Below are 14,801 nucleotides of genomic sequence, written 5' to 3'. Positions count from 1 at the left end.
TTGATTGCAAAAATACTTTATTTAAGGCAATTTTGTGATCACTTTTAAACATTTTAAAGATTATTTAAGCATTTTGTATAGAATACTGAGATTTTTTTTTTTTTGTGAAAATTAAACATTGAAAATTTGAATAGAGATCTTTTGAGAAAAAAAAAAAGATATTCATAATTACATCATTTGCCTATGTATCACAGGAAAGGCATTCACATTTGCATCGCTTGTATTTGCACTTGCATGTGCAACATGAAAAAGATATTCGCATTTACATCATAACCAAGGCATTCACATTTGCACTATAAGAAAGACATTTGCATTTGCATCATGGCATTTGCATAATGAAAAAAAAGGTATTTGTAGGGGCATCTATAAAAAATGAACATTAGCATTTACATTATGAAAAAGCCCATTGTATTGAGGAGCCAAAAAGGGAGAAAGAAATCTATCATAAAAAGATGAGAAAAAGAAAAAATAGTTTGACAAAAAACCAAAATGTCAACAAAGTTTGAAGAGTTGAAAGAAAATGGATCTGTAAAAAGCAAAGAAGTTGTTGAAAAAGGAGTAAGAAAGGTGAGATATGATACAAGAGAAGACTTAAGTCCAGTTAAGCTGGCACCCAGACATATTTCTAAGACCTCTGAGCATAATTTTTAAGACCTTTGAGCAAAACATTTTAAATTTTCAAAATTTTGATGCCTCTAATATATGAAGCATATTCAAAGATTTTGAAATCCTTAAAAACTATGGACACAATATTTAAGACCTTTGGGTAAAATATTTTAAATTTTTAAAGTTTTGACACCTTTAATGTATGAAAAACATTCAAAGATTTTAAAATCCTTAAGACCTTCAGGCACGATCTTTAAGACCTTCGAGCAAAACATTTTAAATTTTCAAAGTTTCAATGCCTTTGATATGGGGAGTACTCAAATATATTAAGATTTGTAAGACCTTCGGGCATAATTCATAAGACCTTCGAGCAAAATATTTTACATTTTCAAAGTGTCAATACCTATAATACAAGAAGCACTCAAAGATGTTGAGATTTGCAAGACCTCTGGGCATAATCTTAAGACCTTCAGACACAGTCTTTAAGACCTCCAAGCATAGTCTCTAAATCCTCTAGGAAGGATTCATCAGTCTTTGAGCTAAATATATTTTAGTTTTGAGATTCGTAATTTCCAAGTCCTCCAAACAAGATTTGTAAATCTTTTAAGCTAAATCTATTTTAATTTCAAGATTTATATGACCTTTGAGCATGATCTCCTACTTTTATTTTGAAAAGATATTAAGTTTTTATTTAAAAGAGTTTTCAAAAGTATTTTTAAATGAAATAAAAAACAAAAAAAATTGAAAAATTATAAATCGTTATTCAAAACAAAATTGATGTTTTTGTCTTTACCTTCTTCCTGATTCTCAGTAATGCACAAAGAAAGGCAGCTGTAGATATCAAATTTTATCTAAGTCTTTCGGGGTTCTTGGAATCAAATCTTGGTTTTAAATTCATTCGGGTTTTATCAATTTATAGGCTAAAGCCCCTTTTTCTAATCTATCAATGTCTAATTTCATTTTTGGGCTTAAGCTAGCCCATTATTTTTTTATATTAAAAATACAATAGTATTAAATAATTATTATAATAATTAATTAATTAATTAAACAAAAAATAAAAAAAAATAAAGGCTAAAAACCAAAAAAAAAAAAAAACAAAAAGGCCAGTGGCAGTGGGTGCCATGCATGGCATCAATGCTACACCTTGCCTCTCATACCTTAGAGCCCTTACACTACCCTCTGATCCCTTGCACCCATGCCCTAGAGCCCTTACCGTGCCTTTTGATCCCCTAACTCCTGCAACCTACCCCAAACCAACCACGACCTACTCCTATAATTAGCCTTATAAAATCTATAACACAAAGAGAAATAAAAAAGGGCCTCTGCAATGCACCAGCTTAATCCTCCCTCATCCAGAAACCCATTCCCACAGACTTGCACCCATCAAACACACAAAAAAAAAAAAACCCAACACAAAAGAAAGGGCTTGCTAAAAACCAAAAAAAAAAAAAAAACATAGTCCTTCCCAAAAGGGAACCTAGCACCAAGAGCCTTTTGCAAAAAAAAAAAAAAAAGAAAGAAAAAAATTAGTCTAAAAAAAAGAGAGAAAAATGCAAATCAGAATACAAAAAGAAAAAAAAAAGTTTGGTTGAAACTTTGAAGGCCAATCTAGGCCATTTGAGATTCTTTTTGGTGAAAAGGAGCTCAAATCTATAGATATGAGGTTAAGATAAGAGTTTTAAGAGTTTTTGGGATTTTTTGGCTATCGAAGATGGTGACTGATGAATGGTGATCGACGACTGATGAATGGTGATCGACGACCAATGCAACGGACGACCACCAGTCAATTGGCCTAAAGAGAATAACTTTGAGAAAGGAAGAGAAGTAGAGAGAGAGAAGATAAAAATGAGAGAAAAAATTTTGTTTTGGTTTATATAGAAGGTTGAAAGCCAAAACAATGTTGTTTCAATAAAATATCAAAACGACATTGTTTTAAGCCTCAGGATCCATGTGCCAACCCAAAACTTGGCCTAGTCTACACACTCGACCCAGCAACCTACTTCTCCCTTTAACCTTGACCAATCCAATTAAACCGATCCAGAGCAAACTAGACCAACACTGAACTCAACCAAACCACTGAATTGCCCAAACTAGAATTCATTAAACCGTTAACCGATCTAGTTCAAGTAAAAGGTTTTTTTTTTTTGAATTTTTTAACATTATTTTTGTTATTTTAAATTTTATTATTAACAATTATCATGTTAAAATATTTAAATTTGTTAGGATAAATTTTTATTGTAATAAATAATTAATCAGTAAATAAAAAAATGATGAAATATATAATTAAAATTTTTTATAATTCTATTAATTTTAAAATAAATCTAATAATAATGATAATAATAAGAAAATTAATTAAAAAACAAAAATAATATTAATAATAATAATTGACTAATTTGTTAAAAATAAAATGATAAAAGATATGAAAAAAGAAAATTTTATCCAATGATAGGATTCTAAAAGTATTACGAGTAGTGATACTTTACGAAATTCTTAGGTAAAAAATTTTTTAAAAAATATTATCACTATATTAGAATATTTATAGAAACTCTTCAATAATATAAAATTTTCTCTTTTCTTCAAAATAAATAATAAAATAATAAAAAATAATAAAATCAATAAAATTTCTAAAAGATTAATAAAATGTGTGTGTCAACATATTATCATTTGCATTGCATGCATGATCTTTTTTTAAGAAAAGTTAATCTAAGCCCTAAAGATGAGATTCTAAGATATTCTGAGAAGTGATGCTTAAGAAATCTCTATGTGAGAAAAAGTTCTTCTAATGTTACCCACGTATTGGAATATTTTAAAAATTATTTCAATAAAAGGATTCTAATGTATTTTTCTTGAATAAAACTTGAACAATAAATGATACAAAACGATAATAATAATAAAAAAAATTAAACTTCAGTAAATAAGAAAAATCAAAGAGATTATTTTTCAAACACCAAAAGTAAGATTGTTTTCATCAAAATCACAAAATAACACATAATTAATTGGTATCATTTTAAATGGGCGTTGTAAAAGTACTAATCTTTCCTCACATGTAATTACCTCCTGGACTCAAACTGTTTCACAGACCGTAAAATTAATTTTTTAATAAATTTTAATTAATTTTAAGATTTTATTAAAATGATAAATTTTAATAGGTGGCCAATCGCACCTAGCCAAAAAAGATTGGTAGCAACTTTGTTTTCCATTTTTTGTTTTTAATTTTGGTTCCAAATTCGTTAGGCAGCTCCAAAACCATTACGACAATAGAAAATAAGACTATTTTTATCAAAATCAAATGATAACACGTAGTTAATTGGTACCATTTTAAACAAGTGCTATAAAGTTGCTAATCCTTCCCCACGAACCTCGAACATCGCTCTGATATCACTTGTTGGAAAAAACAACACCCACAATACTCACGCGTAGCAACCACACACAAAATAGCAAGCTCAAATCAAGAATAAGAACACACAAATATTTTTGGTTCAGCCCAACTCAAAATGGCCTACTCCAAACCAAATCCACTATCAAATAAATCTTTACAATTGTGAGACTTTTAGAATGAGAAAAGTCTCCTAAAACTCCTTACTCAAAACTTAACCCAAAACCCAATTACACCCTTTAATAGCCTACTCACTTAGCTATTCTCTTGGTGTCTAACTCTCTGTGGTTACTAAACTAAAACCAAAACATCTTATTTATAGGGGTGAAACCCTTTATACCTTTACTAAACTCCCGATGTGGGATACAAGACAAATTCAAACTTACTTAACTTTCGATGTGGGATTCTGAGATTCAAGGTAAATCCCAACAGAACTTATACATGAAAACGTGGGTTTACAATAGATTTTTTTTAAGTTAACAAAGACAGTGACACTAACGTATTAGACAACTGTAGGTTAAATAGATATATTAAAATATTAACATTTTGACATTTTAAATATATATTTAGAATTAAAATTAAATAAAAATAAAAGTTTGAGTTGGATTGGGTGAAAACTCCAAAAAACTCACGTCAAAAATCAGGCTCGACCAAGCGAGTTGTTATGCATGCCCTTAAATAAGTTCTACTAATATCTTTTTATCCACACACTTGCGGGAGTGAATATTTGAAGTAAAATAAAATTAATTTATATAATTTAATTAAATTAACTCAATAATTCAATTGGTTTTTCACATGAATTTGATTTATTTTTTAATTCTGGAGTAACTTTTTTTTTAAAAAAAAAATTCTAAAGGATAAAAATTTCAAAATAATAAAATTTTAATATTTTTAAACATATTTTTAGAAATAAAATTAAATAAAAATAAAAGTTTGAGCGAGATTAAGTTAGAGTTTCAAAACTCATGTTCAAGATCAAACTTGTGGGTTGAGTGGATATCTCAATTTATGAATAAGTTATGCTAATATCTTCACATTTACTTTTACTTAACAGAGCAAATATTTGAAGAAAAGTATAATTAATTATATAACTCAACCATATTAATTTAATAATTCAATTGATTTTTTTTTCTTTTTTTTATACCTAAAACATAAAATTGCCAAAATATAACTCAAATTATAAATGAAATCTTTCTCTTGTCAAGGTTGAAGTCTTATTTGTGATACTCACATGTATTAATAAGAACAATTTTATGTCTTTTATATGTTTTTGTATGTATATTAGTATAGATTAATGAAGGAGAAATACAAAGTTTCATTGTATCCGTGCAATGACTGCTATTATATCTCAAGAGTGAATGCTATGTCAATACAAACTTTCAAAGGTTTTTTCATACTCAAACTGTCAGTAAGTGCTGCCGCCTCAACTGGCCCCCGCCTGTTGCGCTTCCCACTTCTAACGTATCGACTAGTCAATGTCCCTTGTTTTTTTCATTTCTCACTTGTATGCTAAGCAAGTCCAACGCTTGCTGCTGACTAAAACTCATATTTATTCATCTATAACTCTCACAAATCTCACCAACCGTGTAGATATTAAAAAATCATCAATATTTTAGCATCATCAAATTATTCATTCCATGCTATTGGACTGACGTTTATCGACGTGATTCATGGAAAAATGAATCACGGTACCTTATGATTCAAACTGATCACAGCAGCAAATGAAGATTAAGAACATATTCAAGGCAATACAGGGAATAGCTAGTAGCTGTATATGAAACTGAAAATAGATCAAATGCAGGTTCGACAGCTGCAGTGATTGCCCGAAATACTGGGTTGGTGAAAACTACTAGAAGTTATGTGCATGTGACAAAGATTTTGTCAGCAGTAAGATCTGAGGATGATTTTAGCAAAGTCATTAGTTTATGTACTTGCGGTTGTATCCTTGGTACAAGAATTCTTGCTTACAAAATCTCGATGAAAGGGAAGAAAAAAGCCCATACGCTTCAGCAAATTGAAATTTTGGTTCACAATAATTTTATTATTGAAACTCTAGAATATAAAAATAAGAAGTGAACACCAGAAGAACTAAAAACAAAAGTACTAACAAACATAAAAAAGCCTGAAAAACCTAAGAAATAAACCTAAGCTTTCTTTCTTTGAAGCATCTGCCTGAACCAATATGCTGACATCTTTGGGTATCTCTTGAGATCATTGTAATCAACATAAATCAAGCCAAATCTTGAGGTATAACCTAACAACCATTCAAAGTTGTCAAGCATTGACCAAGCAAAGTAGCCAGTGACATTGGCTCCATCATCCATAGCTCTCTTCAATTCCTTCAAGTAGGTTGTATAGTAGTTCACTCTATTTGTATCAAACAATGCTTCAGGAAATGGAACATTGCCAGGGTCATCCATTCCTACAATTAATCAACCAAACAAATGAACAACCTTGCATGGTTTACACAGATCAAACAGAGGAAAAATAAAACTTCAATTTTACCATTTTCTGAGAGAATTATTTCGGGGTTTCCATAACGCTCTTTCACATATGTGACAACTTTGTAAATGCCCGATGGAACTTCATAAATCCATGGAGAGTGAGCCTGCAATTTTTTTGGTGCATTAATATTAACAAGTGCTAGAATTTACTTAAGAAGTTAAGACGTGGAAAGCACAAAGATTACCTGACGACCAATTGGCACACCATTACGTTCATCTGTTAAAGCGAACGCAAACAGGTATGTTTATATCATCAAAACAATTAGAAAAATTTTTGGGTAAATGAAGTAGGAAAAGATAGATAACTTACAAGCATACCCAACATTCCAATCATGTTGGTAACCAGTCACATTTGTCTTTGGCCGGTGTGCGTCATATATGTAGTAAGAAGTGTAGTGATTGAGACCAAGAACATCAAAGGAGTTTTTCACAATCTCCAGTTCACTTTTGCTGAACTTTGGAAGCCTTTCTCCTACGATTTTTTGCATTGTTCTTGGATATTCTCCATATACAAAAGGATGCAAAAACCTGCAAAATAAATTTGACAATAATTCCCTCCTTAAATGAGTACTGATAAGTACCAATTTTTTTATATATTTCAATAACTCATAAGGGCCAGATATGTGCCACGAAAAAATAATTCAAAATAATGAAATCCGAGCAACATAGGACAGCTTGCTATTTTGGGGCCCTGGTTGCCTAATGTTTCATTTATTCTATTTAATTGAACAATTAAAACATAGATGACTACATTGTACACTGTCAGTATGTATTCAGAGATTTATACCATCCAATATGGAAGTCTCTTGCTCTTTGTGCTGCATAGTTGTCAGCCTTCGATTTTGTTAGAGGTTCATACCAAACAAAGTCCGTGAAGACACCAACTCTTCCCTTCTGTTCAGCCTGAAAAGGCACATTAAAATCATTAAAATAAGATATTAGATTATATACCAAGAAGATAGATTAGAAATCAATTGAGCGAGAGAATCTCCAAAATAATCATTACTTTATATTTTTCACGGTATCTTTTGGAAGCTTCAGCATGACTTAAAATCAAATGATGTGCCGCAATATAAGGCTCGGATGCAGAGTTCCCTTCTGTACAATTTCCAAATTCCTTTGAACATCTATTTGGAGGATTAATTCCATTGTCAAATCCAAGAGAAGCAATCACTTTCGGTTCATTGAATGTCCACCAATTCTTTACTCTATCACCAAATGTCTTGAAACAGAATTCTGCATAATCAGCATAATCTTGGCTGCAAGATTCATATCATAGTAAATTAATTTTACAATTTAGACAATTTTCTAAGTTAATGGTGAGATTATCTCTCAACTTACACAATTTGTTTACTCAGGAAACCTCCATATCTCTCCTGAAGTGCAAGCGGCAGATCGTAGTGGTACAAATTCGCATGTGGGGTGATTCCTATATGGATACCAAAATTAACATATTTCATCCAGTTACAAAAATATAACTAGAATACTACAATATGTCATATATCCGATCCAAAATTTCAGTATTTTATACATTGAAATTAATATTTATACCTTTCTCAAGCATGTAGTTTATCAATCTATTATAGTAGGCAACTCCTTTCCAGTTTACCTCCCCTGTGCCATCTACATCAGGGTTTGAATATAAGCATTAATTAATTAAAAAGTGCAATGTGTATGCTAGTTTTATAGTAAGGAAGATAGCATATGTACTTGGAAAAATTCTCGGCCATGAGATCGAAAATCGGTAGGCATCGAAGTTCATCATTTGCATCAAATTAACATCTTCCTGCAAACGCAAAAAGAGTAAAGAAATAAGCCTGACTAATTTAAATCTACAAGCCTTTGTATTAATAAGAAATAAAAATGAAATAAAAATTCCAAGCCTTTGTATTAATAAAAAACAAAAATAAAATAAAATCATACCTTGTAATGGTTATATTGATCAATGGAAACTTCACTAGTAGCATTATTTTTAATATTTCCTATAATAAAAATAAAATAAAATCATACCTTGTAATGATTATATTGATCAATGGAAACTTCACCAGTAGCATTATTTTGAATATTTCCTGTTACATAAATGAAATGATATCCTTTTAAAATTTTACATTTTAAAAAAATTAGCATTTAAAAAAGCTAAAAATTAAAGTAAAAATTAAAATCATTTTATTTAACCTGAAACTTTAACAAAAACATCCCATATGCTTGGTCCTCTACCATCTTTATTAGCCATTCCTTCAACTTGATAGCCATTCCTTCAACTTGATATGCAGATGCAGCAGTTCCAAACACAAAACCTTTTGGAAAGATATCTCTGCTTAAGCCTCCAGTGTCAAATCGCGGCTGCCATGCACTAGCATTTGCCTGTGAAACAATACTAAAAACAGCAACTAACAACAACAATAAAATTACTAAGCTCTTCATGGTGATCAAAACTATTGTTTTGTTTGAGTTGAAATAACTTCACTGTCAAAGTGTATTTATAGGTGTGTGGAAGGATTTTATTGGAATTGAAATAACTAATTTTAATTGAATTTCAGTGTTTGTTTTTTTGGATAAGATACAGTTCTTATTTTAAATATTTGGATAAAGAGATATTGAAAAATAAAAAAAAATCTAAAAGAATATTTTAATTAACTTGTATCTTTGAATATTTCTCCAATTTTATAAAAAAATCTTTGAGAAATCTACTTGAGAAAACAAAAATATCATTTTTCATGCCAGAAATAAATCTCTTTTCAGATATGATAAAATTAAATTAAAAAAAAGGTCATAATTCAAAAAAAAAAACTAAAAAAGTGATCATAATCTTATCTTAATTTGATAGAAACAGATCTGATAAAACGAAAAAATGACAAAACAGTTGAGATTGCCTCTGATATAACTAGGAATTCAATTAATCAATTTTTCTGAAGGGAAGAAGGTGGCATCATATCTTGATTTTGTGAGAGGGAGATATCAATTAAATTTTGATTTTTTTACGAAATAATATAAAATATAATAAAAATAAATATAAAAATTAAAATTAAAATATAAAATAAATAATTTTCAAAATTAGTTAACATTTCAAGTTATCAAATAATATACTTATATTCAACATTTGATATTGAATATTGTATCAAATAATATACTTAATATTGTCATTTGATATTGAATCATCAAGTGGAGATAAAATTACAAGCATATTTCGTTTTGAACTTGCTGACTATTTAATACTATTGTTATATACACAGTATCTACCATTGAAAAAATTTATTTTTGTTTTTAATTTTGATGATTACCTTACTTTTATTTTTCTATAATCTCTAATGAACATAAAAAAGAAAACACATGGTATCTACAATTAAAAAAATCTGCTAATTTATGTGTATACATACATATTTAAATAGATTAAATTAATATTTCAAAAAAATAGGTAAAATTAATTTATGCATGACATGAGTCATAAATTAATTCAATATTAAAAATTCAGAACTTAATTTTTTTAGTTAATCAAACAACAACTTAATTTCAACTTAGGTTTTTTTATTTTTTTTATAAATAAGGAAAAAGATTCTGCATACAATTATTGATTATTGTCATTTCTTCTACCCATCGACCTGTTCCAAATATCTCTAAATCCTCAAAGAAATTCTAATCAAAACTGAAAAATTTTTTTACCAAAAACAGTTGAAGATTAACGAGGTCAATATTATTATTAATGATTATCAAATAGGTTGACAATGATTTTTTTCATTTCGCAAAGTAAAATTAATAGAATGAGACAGTAATTATTTATATTTTAAAAAATACAAAAACTAATTTAAAACCATGTAAACAAAATCATTATTTACTAGTGTTTGTTAATATCAAGCCTAAAGTTTGCTTGGACTGGATTTCCATGCTTTTAGCAGCTATGCTTTTTAATGTCAATTTTGGTTGGCAGCTGGCTGGTATGTGAACAAGATTCCTTTTCAATCCAGTACAAGAAAAAAAAGAAAAGAAATTGACATTGTCACAGAAATTTATGACCATACACCACGAAACCAAGAAACAACTCAAATGCTTCCAAACGAATATATGGCAGCTGGCTAGCTGTGAACAATGAACCAGGCCAAAACTCACGAGAAAATGGTGCACATGGACTCTGCCTGTGGCTGTCAAAGGTTTCAATTCTGTGTGAGCCAAGTCAAATCACACACTTTTCAGACCTAACCACTCTTTTCTCTGCAGTGTTCCTTGCTTCCTCACAGTCACGTTGTATTTGCTTTGGTCCAATGTCTTTATAAGCAAACAAACCTTCACAAGTGAGTTGCTGAATGTTAAAAACGAGAATATACAAAATTAGCATTCTTGTTTGATAGCACACATTGTTTGAGAATGTAAAGAACTGTTTTGGAGCTTTTGAGGTTTTTTCTTATTTCCATTATTTCCATTTTTTTCATTATTGCGCCCTTCACTAAAGCTACAAGAATCAAATGCAATATATAAGGAATGGGATTTATGACTCTCAAAAATATATAAGGAATCGGATTTGTGACTCAAATTGAGAATGCAAGCACCTTCAATTATGAGGTTGAAGATGACTTTGGAAGCTATCTAAAATATAATATTGATAATAACTCAATAACACAGGTGAGGCTGATTAGAATTTGATATAAGAGAAAAAACTTTTCCTGTATACTAGCTTCTCAAATTAAAATCATTTCATTTAACCTGAAATTTTCACAAAAATATTCATATATTAGGTCCTCGATCATATTTGCTAACCATTTCTTTAACTTGATATGCAGATGCCATCATCCAAATACAAAACCCTTCGAAAACCTATCTCTACTCAAAAATTTAGATATTAAATCACGATGGCATTTGCATGCAGAAAAGTGCTAAAAAAGGCGAGTCAAAGCAATAACAAAATTGCTAAAAAAATATGAGTGACAGCAACAATAAAATTACAAAGCTCTGGTGGGAATTCTTAACAAAATATTAATTTTAATTGAATTTTTGTGTTTGCTTTGATATAAGATAAAACTGTTATTTTAAATATTTGGATAAACGATCATTGAATAATAAAATCAAAAAAAGAATTACTATAGTTGATAAATGAAACTTTTATTTTGATAGAAGAAATTAAAATAAATTTGCTAAATAAAATTAGTTAGTTTTAAAATGATATTTTATTCTCTCAATATCTGATATTTCCTATTTAATTTTTTTCTTTAAATAATTCTCTAATTTTATAAAAAAATCCACCTGATAAAACAAAATATTCTGCAAAATATTTCTTTTCAGATTTGAGGAAATTAAATAAAAAAGTTATCATAATCTTATTCAAATTAATAGAAAAAAAAAAAAACGATCAAACCCACAAATGGCTAACTTTGAGATTGACCTCCGAGGACTAGTAGTATAATATTTTCGTAGACTAATGGTATAACTTCGTTTCAACCTTTTTTTTTTCCTAAAATAATAAACAATGGTCTATGAATTTTATCATTTTATCTAAATAAATCTTTATAATTTATTATATCCAAATAAATTCTTAATTTTAATTTGAATGCAAATAAACTCTTAACCTTTAATTTACATTTAAATAAATTCTTAACTTTTACTTTATATCTAATAAACCTTTAAAATAAATAATCTTTTGTTTGATATAAGAGTTTATTTGGATACAAATCAAATAATAAAGATTTATTTGAATATAATAAAATATAAAAATTTATTTTAAAAAAATAATTTAAGGACTTTTTTTAATATTTTAAATTTTTTTATAAATAAATTTCAACTTTTCATATTTTAAGAAATTCGGGGAAAACATTATGCGATTATTAGTTATTTTGTCCCTTCATATGTTAAATTGATAAGAAAAACATTTAAATTAAAAAGAATGAAAGTTGAATGTTATTGGCCTAAAGTGGACATAGTGCCTAGTTGGACTTCCAAGTTTGGTTAGTTTTGTATTGATTAAATAATTAATATCTAAGTTAAATTTTGATTTACCATAAGTGTATAAGTGCTATAGATTGTTAATCAACTATAAGATAATACTTCATTAATGAATAAAATTAAAAATAGTCAAGTTCTTAAAAATAAATTACTTTTAGTTTTAAAATCTTTCTATGATGGAAGAAATTTATTTATTACAGATGACACAATAATTATTTCATCTATGTTCATATTATATTGTTTAAATTGATTAAGCATTTTTCAATTTTACACAATTGTTCAATAACATCTTGACCATCAACTGTTCAATAATTATTAAAACGATTGTTGAGAAATTTCTTACTTGTTGTATCTTTAGTCATACATCTATTCTCCAATTTGTCCCATAATTCATTTGTAGTAGTCTAGTTTTGGAATGTATCAAATAGATGTAAACACCAAATTTGTCTAGATTTTTAATTGGGTATCAATTTAAAATTTATTAGGTATATTGGATTTTCGGGCCAAGGCCCAGTTTCATTCTTTAAGCCCAAAGCTTGCTTTTCTTTTATTTTATTTATTTATTTTTTTTCATTAATATTAATTAATTAATTAAACAAAAAACAAACAAAAAAATCCAAGGGGGCGAGAGGATGCCTGATGTCGTGCACAACACCATTAGCACTACCCACCCTTTTTGGGGCCTTGTGCCACCTACCCAGCACAGGGCCAAGGCCAAGCAAAAGAAACAAAAAGGTAAGAGGTTGGTGCTTACACGGCACTCCCTTTGCCAAGCATAGGGCCACGACCGAAGCTCTATAAATAAAGCTATGTAACTGACCCTAAAAGGGGACAGATGAGAGAAACCTTGCAAAAAAAATTTGTCAAATTAAAAAAAAAAAGGTTTTTTGTTAGAAAAAAAAAATAAAAAACCAAAAACCAAGTCAAGAAAGACCAAAACCTCAGCCTCTGGAATGGGGACCACAACACCAAACAAAAAAAATTAGAGAAAATAATCATTTTTTGGCCAAAAATTAAAGGGTAGATCTAGGGGGTTTGGGATCTCTTTTGGTAAAAAAGAGGTTGGATTTGGGTTCAAGGAGTCGAGGGGAATTATTTTGTGGTTTTTAGGATTTTTCGATAATTGGCGACGACAGCGAGACGACGACTGGGTCGTCCTTCCACGTTTTTGTTTGAGAGGAAAAAAAGATAGAGTTTTTTTTTAAAAAAATGGGAAAAATTAAATGAAAAAAATTTGGGCTTTTATATAAACGGCCAAAAGCCAAAATGATGTTGTTTCAATAAAAACCAAAATGATGTCATTTTGGCCAAAGAAAGATTCATGCGTTAGCCCTGACCTTACTCGGGGTCCACACAACCGACCTGATGACTGAACATCCCTTTGACCTCTAATCGATCTAGCCAAACCAACCTCGACAAGATCAAATCGACATTGAACCCAATCAGACTGCTACTGACCAGCACAACTAGATCAGCGTTCATCGATTCAAGTAAATTTTTTTTTTAATTTTTTAAAATTATTTTTGTTATTTTAAATTTTATTATTAGTATTTATGCATGTTAAAAAAATTTAAAACTGCTAGAATAAATTTTTATTGTAATAAATAATTAATCAATAAATAAAAATATATAATGAAATATATAGTTTAAATTTTTTTATAATTTTATTATTTTTAAAATAAAACCTAATAATAAGAAAAATAATTAAAAAATGAAAAATAATAAATAATATAAGAAAAAAAATTTTTATCTGATGATGAGATTCAAAAGTACTTCGAGTAGTGATACCTACAAAATCTCTAGGTGAGAAGATTATTTTTAAATATTACTAACATATTAGAGTATTTATGAAAAAATTTTCAATACCATAACAATTTTCCTTTTTCCTAATAAATTAAAAATAAAGTGATAAACAATAAGAAAAAAGGAAATTTCATTCAATGATGGGATTTTAAAAATATTCCAAGTAGTGATACCTTACAAAATCCCTAGATGAAAAGATTTTTTTTTAAATATTACCAGTGTATTGGAATATTTATAAAAAAATCTTCAATATGATAAAATTTTTTCTTTTCTTAAAATAATAAAAATAACAATAATAATTCAATAAAAAATATCAATAAAATTTTTAAAAAATAAATAAAATGTGTGCATAACATGTTATAATTTGTATTGTATGCATGACATAGTTTTTAAGAAAAAAAAATTCCAGCCTCCAAGGATGAGATTCTAAGATAGTCTGAGAAGCGATGCCTACGAAATCTCTAGGTGAAAAAGAGTTATTTCAATGTTACCAATATATTGAAACATTTTAAGAATTATGTCAATAAAAAAAGTTTCGATTTATTTTTCTCAACTAAAATGTAACAACAAAAGAAAATAAATAA

At 28.5% G+C, this 14,801-nt stretch overlaps 1 pseudogene; it reads right to left on the bottom strand.

Moving 5' to 3' along the window:
* Positions 1-6,108: 6,108 nt before the first annotated feature.
* On the bottom strand, positions 6,109-13,896 carry LOC149514115 (beta-glucosidase 43-like; annotated as a pseudogene).
* Between the last annotated feature and the right edge of the window lie 905 nt (positions 13,897-14,801).

This window comes from Durio zibethinus, chromosome 17, assembly GCF_047325235.1.
Source record: "Durio zibethinus cultivar Kanyao isolate XHJ-2024 chromosome 17, ASM4732523v1, whole genome shotgun sequence".
NCBI lineage: Eukaryota > Viridiplantae > Streptophyta > Magnoliopsida > Malvales > Malvaceae > Durio > Durio zibethinus.
The sequence above is the reverse complement of the archived record's forward strand: the minus strand, read 5'-3'. Positions and strand labels throughout refer to the sequence as shown.